Consider the following 15,683-nt stretch of genomic DNA (forward strand, 5'->3'; position numbering starts at 1 on the left):
TGGAAGTTACAGAACGCTATCTGGAGGTGATGCACAGTGTGGCTGGAAGTACTGTGCAAGTGAAGAATGAGGGTGCAACCAGGCATGCGTTGGAAGTTACAGAACGTTATCTGGAGGTGATGCACAGTGAGGCTGGAAGTACTGTGCAAGTGAAGAATGAGGGGGCAACCAGGCATGCGTTGGAAGTTACAGAACGCTATCTGGAGGTGATGCACAGTGTGGCTGGAGGTACTGTGCAAGTGAAGAATGAGGGGGCAACCAGGCATGCGTTGGAAGTTACAGAACGCTATCTGGAGGTGATGCACAGTGTGGCTGGAGGTACTGTGCAAGTGAAGAATGAGGGGGCAACCAGGCATGTGTTGGAAGTTACAGAACGCTATCTGGAGGTGATGCACAGTGTGGCTGGAGGTACTGTGCAAGTGAAGAATGAGGGGGCAACCAGGCATGTGTTGGAAGTTACAGAACGCTATCTGGAGGTGATGCACAGCGTGGCTGGAGGTACTGTGCAAGTGAAGAATTAGGGGGCAACCAGGCATGTGTTGGAAGTTACAGAACTTTATCTGGAGGTGATGCACAGCGAGGCTGGGAGTACTGTGCAAGTGAAGAACGAGGGGGCAACCAGGCATGTGTTGGAAGTTACAGAACGTTATCTGGAGGTGATGCACAGTGAGGCTGGGAGTACTGTGCAAGTGAAGAATGAGGGGGTAACCAGGCATGTGTTGGAAGTTACAGAACGTTATCTGGAGGTGATGCACAGTGTGGCTGGAAGTACTGTGCAAGTGATTAATGAGGGGGTAACCAGGCATGTGTTGGAAGTTACAGAACGTTATCTGGAGGTGATGCACAGTGAGGCTGGAAGTACTGTGCAAGTGAAGAATGAGGGGGAAACCAGGCATGTGTTGGAAGTTACAGAACGCTATCTAGAGGTGATGCACAGTGTGGCTGGAAGTACTGTGCAAGTGAAGAATGAGGGGGCAACCAGGCATGTGTTGGAAGTTACAGAACGTTATCTGGAAGTGATGCACATTGAGGCTGGAAGTACTGTGCAAGTGAAGAATGAGGGGGTAACCAGGCATGTGTTGGAAGTTACAGAAAGTTATCTGGAGGTGATGGACCGTGAGGCTGGAAGTACTGTGAAAGTGAAAAATGAGTGTTAACCAGGCATGTGTTGGAAGTTACTGTGCAAGTGGAGAATGAGGGGGCAACCAGGCATGTATTGGAAGTTACAGAATGATATCTGGAGGTGATGCACAGTGTAGCTGGAAGTACTGTGCAAGTGAAGAATGAGGGGGCAACCAGGCATGTGTTGGAATTGACAGAATGTTATCTGGGGGTGATGCACCGTGAGGCTGGAAGTACTGTGAAAGTGAAAAATTAGGGTTAACCAGGCATGTGTTGGAAGTTACTGTGCAAGTGGAGAATGAGGGGGCAACCAGGCATGTGTTGGAAGTTACAGAACGCTATCTGGAGGTGATGCACAGTGTGGCTGGAGGTACTGTGCAAGTGAAGAATGAGGGGGCAACCAGGCATGTGTTGGAAGTTACAGAACGCTATCTGGAGGTGATGCACAGCGTGGCTGGAGGTACTGTGCAAGTGAAGAATGAGGGGGCAACCAGGCATGTGTTGGAAGTTACAGAACTTTATCTGGAGGTGATGCACAGTGAGGCTAGGAGTACTGTGCAAGTGAAGAATGAGGGGGCAACCAGGCATGTGTTGGAAGTTACAGAACGTTATCTGGAGGTGATGCACAGTGAGGCTGGGAGTACTGTGCAAGTGAAGAATGAGGGGGTAACCAGGCATGTGTTGGAAGTTACAGAACGTTATCTGGAGGTGATGCACAGTGTGGCTGGAAGTACTGTGCAAGTGATTAATGAGGGGGTAACCAGGCATGTGTTGGAAGTTACAGAACGTTATCTGGAGGTGATGCACAGTGAGGCTGGAACTACTGTGCAAGTGAAGAATGAGGGGGCAACCAGGCATGTGTTGGAAGTTACAGAACGCTATCTGGAGGTGATGCACAGTGTGGCTGGAAGTACTGTGCAAGTGAAGAATGAGGGGGCAACCAGGCATGTGTTGGAAGTTACAGAACGTTATCTGGAAGTGATGCACATTGAGGCTGGAAGTACTGTGCAAGTGAAGAATGAGGGGGTAACCAGGCATGTGTTGGAAGTTACAGAATGTTATCTGGAGGTGATGCACAGTGTAGCTGGAAGTACTGTGCAAGTGAAAAATGAGGGTTAACCAGGCATGTGTTGGAAGTTACTGTGCAAGTGAAGAATGAGAGGGCAACCAGGCATGTGTTGGAAGTTACAGAATGATATCTGGAGGTGATGCACAGTGTAGCTGGAAGTACTGTGCAAGTGAAGTATGAGAGGGTAACCGGGCATGTGTTGGAAGTTACAGAATGTTATCTGGAAGTGATGCACAGTGAGGCTGGAAGTACTGTGCAAGTGAAGAATGAGGGGGTAACCAGGCATGTGTTGGAAGTTACAGAATGTTATCTGGAGGTGATGCACAGAGTGGCTGGAAGTACTGTGCAAGTGAAGAAAGAGAAAGAGGGGGCAACCAGGCATGTGTTGGAAGTTACAGAATGTTATCTGGAGGTGATGCAAGGGAGGCTGGAAGTACTGTGCAAGTGAAGAATGAGGGGGCAACCAGGCATGTGTTGGAACTTACAGAATGTTATCTGGAGGTGATGCACAGTGTAGCTGGAAGTACTGTGCAAGTGAAGAATGAGGGGGCAACCAGGCATGTGTTGGAAGTTACAGAACGTTATCTGGAGGTGATGCACAGTGAGGCTGGGAGTACTGTGCAAGTGAGGAATGAGGGGGTAACCAGGCATGCGTTTGAAGTTACAGAACGTTATCTGGAGGTGATGCACAGTGTAGCTGGAAGTACTGTGCAAGTGATTAATGAGGGGGTAACCTGGCATGCGTTGGAAGTTACAGAACGTTATCTGGAAGTGATGCACAGTGAGGCTGGAAGTACTGTGCAAGTGAAGAATGAGGGGGCAACCAGGCATGTGTTGGAAGTTACAGAACGCTATCTGGAGGTGATGCACAGTGTGGCTGGAAGTACTGTGCAAGTGAAGAATGAGGGTGCAACCAGGCATGCGTTGGAAGTTACAGAACGTTATCTGGAGGTGATGCACAGTGAGGCTGGAAGTACTGTGCAAGTGAAGAATGAGGGGGCAACCAGGCATGCGTTGGAAGTTACAGAACGCTATCTGGAGGTGATGCACAGTGTGGCTGGAGGTACTGTGCAAGTGAAGAATGAGGGGGCAACCAGGCATGCGTTGGAAGTTACAGAACGCTATCTGGAGGTGATGCACAGTGTGGCTGGAGGTACTGTGCAAGTGAAGAATGAGGGGGCAACCAGGCATGTGTTGGAAGTTACAGAACGCTATCTGGAGGTGATGCACAGTGTGGCTGGAGGTACTGTGCAAGTGAAGAATGAGGGGGCAACCAGGCATGTGTTGGAAGTTACAGAACGCTATCTGGAGGTGATGCACAGCGTGGCTGGAGGTACTGTGCAAGTGAAGAATGAGAGGGCGACCAGGCATGTGTTGGAAGTTACAGAATGTTATCTGGAGGTGATGCACAGTGAGGCTGGAAGTACTGTGCAAGTGAAGAATTAGGGGGCAACCAGGCATGTGTTGGAAGTTACAGAACTTTATCTGGAGGTGATGCACAGCGAGGCTGGGAGTACTGTGCAAGTGAAGAACGAGGGGGCAACCAGGCATGTGTTGGAAGTTACAGAACGTTATCTGGAGGTGATGCACAGTGAGGCTGGGAGTACTGTGCAAGTGAAGAATGAGGGGGTAACCAGGCATGTGTTGGAAGTTACAGAACGTTATCTGGAGGTGATGCACAGTGAGGCTGGAAGTACTGTGCAAGTGAGGAATGAGGGGGCAACCAGGCATGTGTTGGAAGTTACAGAACGTTATCTGGAGGTGATGCACAGTGAGGCTGGAAGTACTGTGCAAGTGAAGAATGAGGGGGAAACCAGGCATGTGTTGGAAGTTACAGAACGCTATCTAGAGGTGATGCACAGTGTGGCTGGAAGTACTGTGCAAGTGAAGAATGAGGGGGCAACCAGGCATGTGTTGGAAGTTACAGAACGTTATCTGGAAGTGATGCACATTGAGGCTGGAAGTACTGTGCAAGTGAAGAATGAGGGGGTAACCAGGCATGTGTTGGAAGTTACAGAAAGTTATCTGGAGGTGATGGACCGTGAGGCTGGAAGTACGGTGAAAGTGAAAAATGAGTGTTAACCAGGCATGTGTTGGAAGTTACTGTGCAAGTGGAGAATGAGAGGGCAACCAGGCATGTATTGGAAGTTACAGAATGATATCTGGAGGTGATGCACAGTGTAGCTGGAAGTACTGTGCAAGTGAAGAATGAGGGGGCAACCAGGCATGTGTTGGAATTGACAGAATGTTATCTGGGGGTGATGCACCGTGAGGCTGGAAGTACTGTGAAAGTGAAAAATGAGGGTTAACCAGGCATGTGTTGGAAGTTACTGTGCAAGTGGAGAATGAGGGGGCAACCAGGCATTTGTTGGAAGTTACAGAACGCTATCTGGAGGTGATGCACAGTGTGGCTGGAGGTACTGTGCAAGTGAAGAATGAGGGGGCAACCAGGCATGTGTTGGAAGTTACAGAACGCTATCTGGAGGTGATGCACAGCGTGGCTGGAGGTACTGTGCAAGTGAAGAATGAGAGGGCAACCAGGCATGTGTTGGAAGTTACAGAACTTTATCTTGAGGTGATGCACAGTGAGGCTAGGAGTACTGTGCAAGTGAAGAATGAGGGGGCAACCAGGCATGTGTTGGAAGTTACAGAACGTTATCTGGAGGTGATGCACAGTGAGGCTGGGAGTACTGTGCAAGTGAAGAATGAGGGGGTAACCAGGCATGTGTTGGAAGTTACAGAACGTTATCTGGAGGTGATGCACAGTGTGGCTGGAAGTACTGTGCAAGTGATTAATGAGGGGGTAACCAGGCATGTGTTGGAAGTTACAGAACGTTATCTGGAGGTGATGCACAGTGAGGCTGGAACTACTGTGCAAGTGAAGAATGAGGGGGCAACGAGGCATGTGTTGGAAGTTACAGAACGCTATCTGGAGGTGATGCACAGTGTGGCTGGAAGTACTGTGCAAGTGAAGAATGAGGGGGCAACCAGGCATGTGTTGGAAGTTACAGAACGTTATCTGGAAGTGATGCACATTGAGGCTGGAAGTACTGTGCAAGTGAAGAATGAGGGGGTAGCCAGGCATGTGTTGGAAGTTACAGAAAGTTATCTGGAGGTGATGGACCGTGAGGCTGGAAGTACTGTGAAAGTGAAAAATGAGTGTTAACCAGGCATGTGTTGGAAGTTACTGTGCAAGTGGAGAATGAGGGGGCAACCAGGCATGTGTTGGAAGTTACAGAATGATATCTGGAGGTGATGCACAGTGTAGCTGGAAGTACTGTGCAAGTGAAGAATGAGGGGGCAACCAGGCATGTGTTGGAATTGACAGAATGAGTGGTTTTAATCAGAATTGGTGCAGCCTGACACGTGTTTCGAGCTTCCCGCTCTTCTACTGAGGCTGCTTGTGCAAAATTATAAAACATTGATGTACAACGAAAACATTTGTTAAGCATGATTCAATAGCAAAACAAACCAGTCCCCAGACCCAGGGCAAGGAGGCAGTTAGGGTTTGCCAAACCAACACATTGAGTATATGGTTTAAAGTAACAGACAGTTGCAACGAATGCACATATCAAATCAACCCAATTCAAAGAAAGAAAATGAAAACACAAAAAGTGCGTAATTCGGTGGAAAAAACATAACACATTATAAAACAATGAAAAGAGGGAGGAGAGAGAAAAAAGACAAAAGAACAACAACATTATTCAGTGAGAGAAGATGCTCATGGTAATCAGCCAGAAATACATGTATAAGGCCACTGACTGTTAAAATTGTACCTTAATCTTGGCTAGTGTGTATTTTGAATACTAGAGAAAAATGCAAAATTAAAAAATGTTTTATCAAGTGGCAACTTAATGAATCGAATACGATAAAAAGAGGGGTTGCAAATATATTGCGTCATAGAAAATTGTTTTAATATTATATATATAGTTTTATCCCACTTACCAAAGGTAGAAGTTGAGTAATCTGACAAAGTTAGGCGTGGGCTCCCTATAAAGCAAAAGACGGGATGGCTATTTATGTAGGAATCTGACTGACTAGATTTCCACCTAGCAGTCATTTGAAAATAAAGAAATGACATACCATTATTTTGCAGTTGCACGAATGAATTTTCAGTAAATTATTATCTTGCTGCAGCACAGGCAGGAAACGAAGAATGCAGGTGCGGCAAGAGCCAAAGAAAACAAAGCAACAAAAGGTCAATTAGCTAATTGAGTGGTTTATCTCTGTGGACATCTGAAGCAGCAAGAATTCTTGCTGGAACGGTACGTGTACAAATTGTCAACGTTGACTCACCAGTACTTTCACTGCTATGTGGGGAACTGGAGCCAAACGGGAACCCTCTGTGTGCCGAGTATAACTCGGAGATGTGAGGGAAGCAACAGTGAAAACGCCCGTGCACAGGCGAGTCACCACAGAGTTAATGGGAAAACAAGAGCGCCATGATGGACTAGTGTAGATATCATGTAAAGGAAATCATTAAGGCTACTCCATATAGACAAGGATATGTTTGAGGTGTGCGTATGCCGGAAATAAATTGCGCATGGTAAATGCACAAATAGAATTGGAATTACAAAAAAATAAATAAAAAATAAATAAATAAATAAATAAATAAAAAAATTTTTAAAAAAAAAATTGCGAGACAGAAGGACATAGATCCGGAAGACATTAGTTAATTAATTGGAGTATGAAGTCACTTGAGCTGTCCACGGATGGCAGTAGTGTATTTTAAAAACACCTGTGCCTGCATCTATAATAAAGAGTGTTGCATGTGCTGAAAAAGATGCTAAATAAAGGAAGTGCGCCTCGACCTGACTGGATATGCAAGGATTGTGTTAAAACGGTTGCGCCCATGCTAGCAAGTGTATTCATTAAAAAAAAAAAAAAAAAAAAAAAAAGGGGGGGGGGCGCTGCACCCGGGTAGATAGCATGATAGTTGAGTAATGACATGTAAATAGCGGCTGATTACCATTGACATCCATACAAATAATCGGTACCTATTGGCATGACATGTGCGAAGACCTTAAAAAACACACGTGTACCATAACTTTTAAACAACATGTAATCACAAAAAGACAGATAGTTCATGGTCTGTGTTCAGGCCAAACTCTACAGTACGGTATTGACAAATCAATCGGGCTTCCAATTGTCTAAGTTTGAGTATCTGGTTGCCTCCACGTTGTGGAAGTGACACCTTCATCATCCCAGCAAATTTGATCATTGTCTTGTTATCCATTTGATGGGATCTTTGCCAATGCAAAGCTAGGGGATATTTGGAGTCAGATTGAGTAATTGAGTACAGATGTTCCCTGATACGAATTTTCAGCGGGCGTATTGTACTGCCAATATGGCTGTAACAGCTGAATACATTCTAACTAGAGATGATGATATTAAGGCTCTATTTGCCCCTAGGGGCTCGACATTGAACCCTTTCAAAAGGATGACCTCTGAAGTAGAGGACTTACGATCTAAATTTATTAAGCTTGAACGCCTTAGCATCAGAGAGATCAACAAATTTTGGGAAAAGACTACCCTTACCCATTATTTACAAGAAAATAAAATACCTAGAGGCCTACGTATATTAATTCTTCCGGACTTTGAAGACCCCTTAGATAATGACCTCGCCACGGACTGGGAAAGCAACCTATCCACCAATTCCAATAATATGCTCAAGTTACTTATTGAACATGCTAAAAGAGAACATGCCAGAATTGTCGTCCAAATCGATAGTTTGAAAGAAGAAATTGCTCTCTATGATGCACCCAGCACTACGATCGACAAGAACTATAAAACTTTATATACTCGTTTACGCAAACATCAGGATGAGGTCAAACTACGCAAATCACGGAAATTCTCACGAGATGATAGAGATTACCGTGATAACAGGGTATATACTTATCAACCTAAATATGATCAAGTATCTCGGTCTCGTACGAGTAGTCTGGCTTCATCCCTTGCTAGCTCTGAAGTCGATAGCGACAGTGACAAACCATCTTCTGAGACTAATTCGGAAACAGGTATTGCTACTTCTGAGCCTAATCTCTCTGATGCTACCGAGTCCAGAGAAGGGGAACAAATACCCATTATTCTGCCCACGCCTTTTTTAGAACAAATACGCAGGTACAAAAAAGGCAACCGCCAAGCCGCATTAGCTGCGGCCAAACAGGTTCGATTTCAATTACCTCCACCCGTCAATATTTCAACCCCAGACCCAAGCCCAGGGGCACAAGGGGCGGCCAACCAACCAGGCGCAAACGCCCCGATCGCCCAACGCAGAGTCACCCGGGCATCATACCAACAGACTCTCAGGAATCAAATCAGATAGATTTAATTCATAACTTGAGTAGTTATTCGCTCTCCTCTGACGAACGTTCAGTCCTTAACCGAGGGCTCTCTTTTGCGCCTACTGGTCTCAATGAATATGTTCAAATTCAGATTGATTTATTCAAATTTGTTCGTAAATTAAAACTAAAGAAATTTTTTGCTACACAAGTTAAGCTTTATACAAGTAAGCCCCAAGAACCACAACCATCTGACATCACATTACAAACCATGTTGAGCACTCATGTACTCATGTCTATTGATGAATATGGATTAGACCCGAACATGAATATAATGAACTTGATGCATGACCTCAATATTGAACAACAAACTTTGAAAATAAAAGAATTATCAAACAAATCGAAGTTCACTCCTGTATTTCCTAAAGATAACTTGATTGATACTTTCCACCAAGTCGTAACCAATGACATCCACAAATTACAAGACTCTGTCAAACAAAAGAACACGAGATTTAACCTCTCTATCAAAGAACAACAAGCTCTGCACACTCTGGCTTCAATTGATACGATTATCATAAAGGAGGCAGATAAGGGAGGCAATGTTGTGATTCTGGACAAAGTAGACTACATCACAATGGGCCTCGCCCACCTTGATTCTCCTGGATGTTACGAAATTTTACCTGGTAACCCTACGACCTCCCTCCGTGCAACAATCAAATTAGTGGTGGACAAATGGCTTACAGCAGGCCTGTTAACCGATGTGGAAAGACAATTCTTAATTGTTGATGGGCCAACAATGCCAACTGCTTATTTCCTGCCAAAAATTCACAAACCGTTTGTTAAAATACCAGAAGGGAGACCTATACTGAGTGGAGGTGGTGGTATCCTGGAGCCCACCTCCCTGTACATCAATGAATGCATTTCACCATTAGTCAACAACATACCTACTTTCATTCGTGACACAATGCACATTCTCCAGATGCTTAACCAACTGCCTATGTTACCTAATCTTGTCCTGGTTACACTTGATGTAAAAGCGCTTTACACATCCATTAATCATCAGCAAGCAATCAGCAGTATAGACTTTATCTTTCGTGCTCATTCAGCCTCGTTTTTCGAACATATCGAAATGATCAAAGATTTACTATCTGTTGCCCTTACCAACAATGTATTTCTTTTCAATAACACTTACTACAGACAGTTGATCGGAGTTGCAATGGGGGCAAGTTATGCCCCAGCGTTAGCTAATATTTTCATGCATAATTATGAACAACAACTCGTTTTCTCTAACCAGCTTTTCACGCCACATATTCACATGTGGAAACGTTATATCGATGATGTGCTTTTGGTTTGGAATGGTTCTATTGAGCTTTTAAATGAATTTGTTGCTTATCTCAATTCCAACAATTGGGGCATTCAATTTACACACACGTATAGCCCCATATGTGTTAATTTCTTAGACCTTACTATCAGTATCTCAGATAATCAGTTTGTAACTAAAACTTTTAGAAAATCTACATCCGTGAATGCAGTTCTGCATGCTACTAGCTGTCATAGGAAAACTGTAGTTTCCAATATACCCAAAGGCGAATTCATTCGGGCAAGACGGAATTGTCTGCTTACGAAAGACTTCGACCAGGAATGTTTATTGATACGCCAAAGGTTTATAGCTAGAGGCTATGACGTACGCTCAGTAGTAAAAGCAGAACATGATGTACGGACCATGAAGAGATGCGATCTACTCACTCCAAAAATAAGGAACGAGACTGTTCATTCTCAGAAACTCAAATTTATTACTAGATTTAATTCCGATAGTTCGCTGCTTTACAATATAATCAAACGGCATTGGCACATCCTACAACTTGATCGTGATATTACTCCTTGGGTGGACAACTCACCAAGTTTTATCTATACTAAGGCAAACAACCTCAAGAACATACTTTCTCCTTCATTCATGTCAATCCCACCCAAGCAACATACTTGGTTACACCAGCCCCCACGCCCTGGTTTTTACAAGTGTGGGGGCTGCTCCACGTGTTCACATGCACTGGAGACTACCTCCATCGACTTCGGACACTTAGGTACACATAAGATTTTGTCTTTTATTAATTGTAATTCGAAATTCTGCATTTACTGTATTAAATGTGTCTGCGGCCTATTCTATATTGGCAGTACAATACGCCCGCTGAAAATTCGTATCAGGGAACATCTGTACTCAATTACTCAATCTGACTCCAAATATCCCCTAGCTTTGCATTGGCAAAGATCCCATCAAATGGATAACAAGACAATGATCAAATTTGCTGGGATGATGAAGGTGTCACTTCCACAACGTGGAGGCAACCAGATACTCAAACTTAGACAATTGGAAGCCCGATTGATTTGTCAATACCGTACTGTAGAGTTTGGCCTGAACACAGACCATGAACTATCTGTCTTTTTGTGATTACATGTTGTTTAAAAGTTATGGTACACGTGTGTTTTTTAAGGTCTTCGCACATGTCATGCCAATAGGTACCGATTATTTGTATGGATGTCAATGGTAATCAGCCGCTATTTACATGTCATTACTCAACTATCATGCTATCTACCCGGGTGCAGCGCCCCCCCCCCCTTTTTTTTTTTTTTTTTTTTTTTAATGAATACACTTGCTAGCATGGGCGCAACCGTTTTAACACAATCCTTGCATATCCAGTCAGGTCGAGGCGCACTTCCTTTATTTAGCATCTTTTTCAGCACATGCAACACTCTTTATTATAGATGCAGGCACAGGTGTTTTTAAAATACACTACTGCCATCCGTGGACAGCTCAAGTGACTTCATACTCCAATTAATTAACTAATGTCTTCCGGATCTATGTCCTTCTGTCTCGCAATTTTTTTTTTAAAATTTTTTTTATTTATTTATTTATTTATTTATTTTTTATTTATTTTTTTGTAATTCCAATTCTATTTGTGCATTTACCATGCGCAATTTATTTCCGGCATACGCACACCTCAAACATATCCTTGTCTATATGGAGTAGCCTTAATGATTTCCTTTACATGATATCTACACTAGTCCATCATGGCGCTCTTGTTTTCCCATTAACTCTGTGGTGACTCGCCTGTGCACGGGCGTTTTCACTGTTGCTTCCCTCACATCTCCGAGTTATACTCGGCACACAGAGGGTTCCCGTTTGGCTCCAGTTCCCCACATAGCAGTGAAAGTACTGGTGAGTCAACGTTGACAATTTGTACACGTACCGTTCCAGCAAGAATTCTTGCTGCTTCAGATGTCCACAGAGATAAACCACTCAATTAGCTAATTGACCTTTTGTTGCTTTGTTTTCTTTGGCTCTTGCCGCACCTGCATTCTTCGTTTCCTGCCTGTGCTGCAGCAAGATAATAATTTACTGAAAATTCATTCGTGCAACTGCAAAATAATGGTATGTCATTTCTTTATTTTCAAATGACTGCTAGGTGGAAATCTAGTCAGTCAGATTCCTACATAAATAGCCATCCCGTCTTTTGCTTTATAGGGAGCCCACGCCTAACTTTGTCAGATTACTCAACTTCTACCTTTGGTAAGTGGGATAAAACTATATATATAATATTAAAACAATTTTCTATGACGCAATATATTTGCAACCCCTCTTTTTATCGTATTCGATTCATTAAGTTGCCACTTGATAAAACATTTTTTAATTTTGCATTTTTCTCTAGTATTCAAAATACACACTAGCCAAGATTAAGGTACAATTTTAACAGTCAGTGGCCTTATACATGTATTTCTGGCTGATTACCATGAGCATCTTCTCTCACTGAATAATGTTGTTGTTCTTTTGTCTTTTTTCTCTCTCCTCCCTCTTTTCATTGTTTTATAATGTGTTATGTTTTTTCCACCGAATTACGCACTTTTTGTGTTTTCATTTTCTTTCTTTGAATTGGGTTGATTTGATATGTGCATTCGTTGCAACTGTCTGTTACTTTAAACCATATACTCAATGTGTTGGTTTGGCAAACCCTAACTGCCTCCTTGCCCTGGGTCTGGGGACTGGTTTGTTTTGCTATTGAATCATGCTTAACAAATGTTTTCGTTGTACATCAATGTTTTATAATTTTGCACAAGCAGCCTCAGTAGAAGAGCGGGAAGCTCGAAACACGTGTCAGGCTGCACCAATTCTGATTAAAACCACTCATTTAATTTGCAATTGTTTATTATTCTATGTGTGTGCGCAGTTTGAGAGCAAACCCTTTCTTTCTCTAATTCCAATTTCCAGTGGGAATTTGGCAGGCTCCTACTCAAGCTCTCAGCCGCAGCCCTATCACAGCCACATAAGTTACCGTTCTATGCGCTGTATCCTGCTGGCCTTTTCTGCCACTTTTTCTTGGAATTGACAGAATGTTATCCGGGGGTGATGCACCGTGAGGCTGGAAGTACTGTGAAAGTGAAAAATGAGGGTTAACCAGGCATGTGTTGGAAGTTACTGTGCAAGTGGAGAATGAGGGGGCAACCAGGCATGTGTTGGAAGTTACAGAATGATATCTGGAGGTGATGCACAGTGTAGCTGGAAGTACTGTGCAAGTGAAGAATGAGGGGGCAACCAGTCATGTGTTGGAAGTTACAGAATGTTATCTGGGGGTGATGCACCGTGAGGCTGGAAGTACTGTGCAAGTGAAGAATGAGGGGGCAACCAGGCATGTGTTGGAAGTTACAGAATGTTATCTGGGGTGATGCACCGTGAGGCTGGAAGTACTGTGAAAGTGAAGAATGAGGGGGTAACCAGGCATGTGTTGGAAGTTACTGTGCAAGTGGAGAATGAGGGGGCAACCAGGAATGTGTTGGAAGTTACAGAATGATATCTGGAGGTGATGCACAGTGTAGCTGGAAGTACTGTGCAAGTGAAGAATGAGGGGGCAACCAGGCATGTGTTGGAATTGACAGAATGTTATCTGGGGGTGATGCACCGTGAGGCTGGAAGTACTGTGAAAGTGAAAAATGAGGGTTAACCAGGCATGTGTTGGAAGTTACTGTGCAAGTGGAGAATGAGGGGGCAACCAGGCATTTGTTGGAAGTTACAGAACGCTATCTGGAGGTGATGCACAGTGTGGCTGGAGGTACTGTGCAAGTGAAGAATGAGGGGGCAACCAGGCATGTGTTGGAAGTTACAGAACGCTATCTGGAGGTGATGCACAGCGTGGCTGGAGGTACTGTGCAAGTGAAGAATGAGAGGGCAACCAGGCATGTGTTGGAAGTTACAGAACTTTATCTTGAGGTGATGCACAGTGAGGCTAGGAGTACTGTGCAAGTGAAGAATGAGGGGGCAACCAGGCATGTGTTGGAAGTTACAGAACGTTATCTGGAGGTGATGCACAGTGAGGCTGGGAGTACTGTGCAAGTGAAGAATGAGGGGGTAACCAGGCATGTGTTGGAAGTTACAGAACGTTATCTGGAGGTGATGCACAGTGTGGCTGGAAGTACTGTGCAAGTGATTAATGAGGGGGTAACCAGGCATGTGTTGGAAGTTACAGAACGTTATCTGGAGGTGATGCACAGTGAGGCTGGAACTACTGTGCAAGTGAAGAATGAGGGGGCAACCAGGCATGTGTTGGAAGTTACAGAACGCTATCTGGAGGTGATGCACAGTGTGGCTGGAAGTACTGTGCAAGTGAAGAATGAGGGGGCAACCAGGCATGTGTTGGAAGTTACAGAACGTTATCTGGAAGTGATGCACATTGAGGCTGGAAATACTGTGCAAGTGAAGAATGAGGGGGTAGCCAGGCATGTGTTGGAAGTTACAGAAAGTTATCTGGAGGTGATGGACCGTGAGGCTGGAAGTACTGTGAAAGTGAAAAATGAGTGTTAACCAGGCATGTGTTGGAAGTTACTGTGCAAGTGGAGAATGAGGGGGCAACCAGGCATGTGTTGGAAGTTACAGAATGATATCTGGAGGTGATGCACAGTGTAGCTGGAAGTACTGTGCAAGTGAAGAATGAGGGGGCAACCAGGCATGTGTTGGAATTGACAGAATGTTATCTGGGGGTGATGCACCGTGAGGCTGGAAGTACTGTGCAAGTGAAGAATGAGGGGGCAACCAGGCATGTGTTGGAAGTTACAGAATGTTATCTGGGGTGATGCACCGTGAGGCTGGAAGTACTGTGAAAGTGAAGAATGAGGGGGTAACCAGGCATGTGTTGGAAGTTACTGTGCAAGTGGAGAATGAGGGGGCAACCAGGAATGTGTTGGAAGTTACAGAATGATATCTGGAGGTGATGCACAGTGTAGCTGGAAGTACTGTGCAAGTGAAGAATGAGGGGGCAACCAGGCATGTGTTGGAAGTTACAGAATGTTATCTGGGGGTGATGCACCGTGAGGCTGGAAGTACTGTGCAAGTGAAGAATGAGGGGGCAACCAGGCATGTGTTGGAAGTTACAGAATGTTATCTGGAGGTGATGCACAGTGAGGCTGGAAGTACTGTGCAAGTGAAGAATGATGGGGTAACCAGGCATGTGTTGGAAGTTACAGAATATTATCTGGAGGTGATGCACAGTGTAGCTGGAGGTACTGTGCAAGTGAAGAATGAGGGGGCAACCAGGCATGTGTTGGAAGTTACAGAATATTATCTGGAGGTGATGCACAGTGAGGCTGGAAGTACCGTGCAAGTGAAGAATGAGGGGGCAACCAGGCATGTGTTGGAAGTTACAGAACGCTATCTGGAGGTGATGCACAGTGTAGCTGGAAGTACTGTGCAAGTGAAGAATGAGGGGGCAACCAGGCATGTGTTGGAAGTTACAGAATACTATCTGGAGGTGATGCAAGGTCTAGCTGGAGGTACTGTGCAAGTGAAGAATGAGGGGGCAACCAGGCATGTGTTGAAAGTTACAGAATGTTATCTGGAGGTGATGCACAGTGAGGCTGGAAGTACTGTGCAAGTGAAGAATGAGGGGGCAACCAGGCATGTGTTGGAAGTTACAGAACGCTATCTGGAGGTGATGCACAGTGTAGCTGGAAGTACTGTGCAAGTGAAGAATGAGAGGGCAACCAGGCATGTGTTGGAAGTTACAGAATGATATCTGGAGGTGATGCACAGTATGATATCTGGAGGTGATGCACAGTGTAGCTGTAAGTACTGTGCAAGTGAAGAATGAGGGGGTAACCAGGCATGTGTTGGAAGTTACAGAATGTTATCTGGAGGTGATGCACAGTGTGGCTGGAAGTACTGTGCAAGT

General features: G+C 44.5%; 1 protein-coding gene across 1 annotated transcript in view; it reads right to left on the reverse strand.

Moving 5' to 3' along the window:
- LOC138566161 (amine sulfotransferase-like) overlaps positions 1-15,683 on the reverse strand; it is a 974,685-nt gene that overhangs the window by 331,657 nt on the left and 627,345 nt on the right. The gene's annotated exons all lie outside the window — the stretch shown is intronic.

This window comes from Ambystoma mexicanum, chromosome 2p (genome assembly GCF_040938575.1).
Source record: "Ambystoma mexicanum isolate Mex_15411 chromosome 2p, UKY_AmexF1_1, whole genome shotgun sequence".
In the NCBI taxonomy this organism is placed as follows: domain Eukaryota; kingdom Metazoa; phylum Chordata; class Amphibia; order Caudata; family Ambystomatidae; genus Ambystoma; species Ambystoma mexicanum.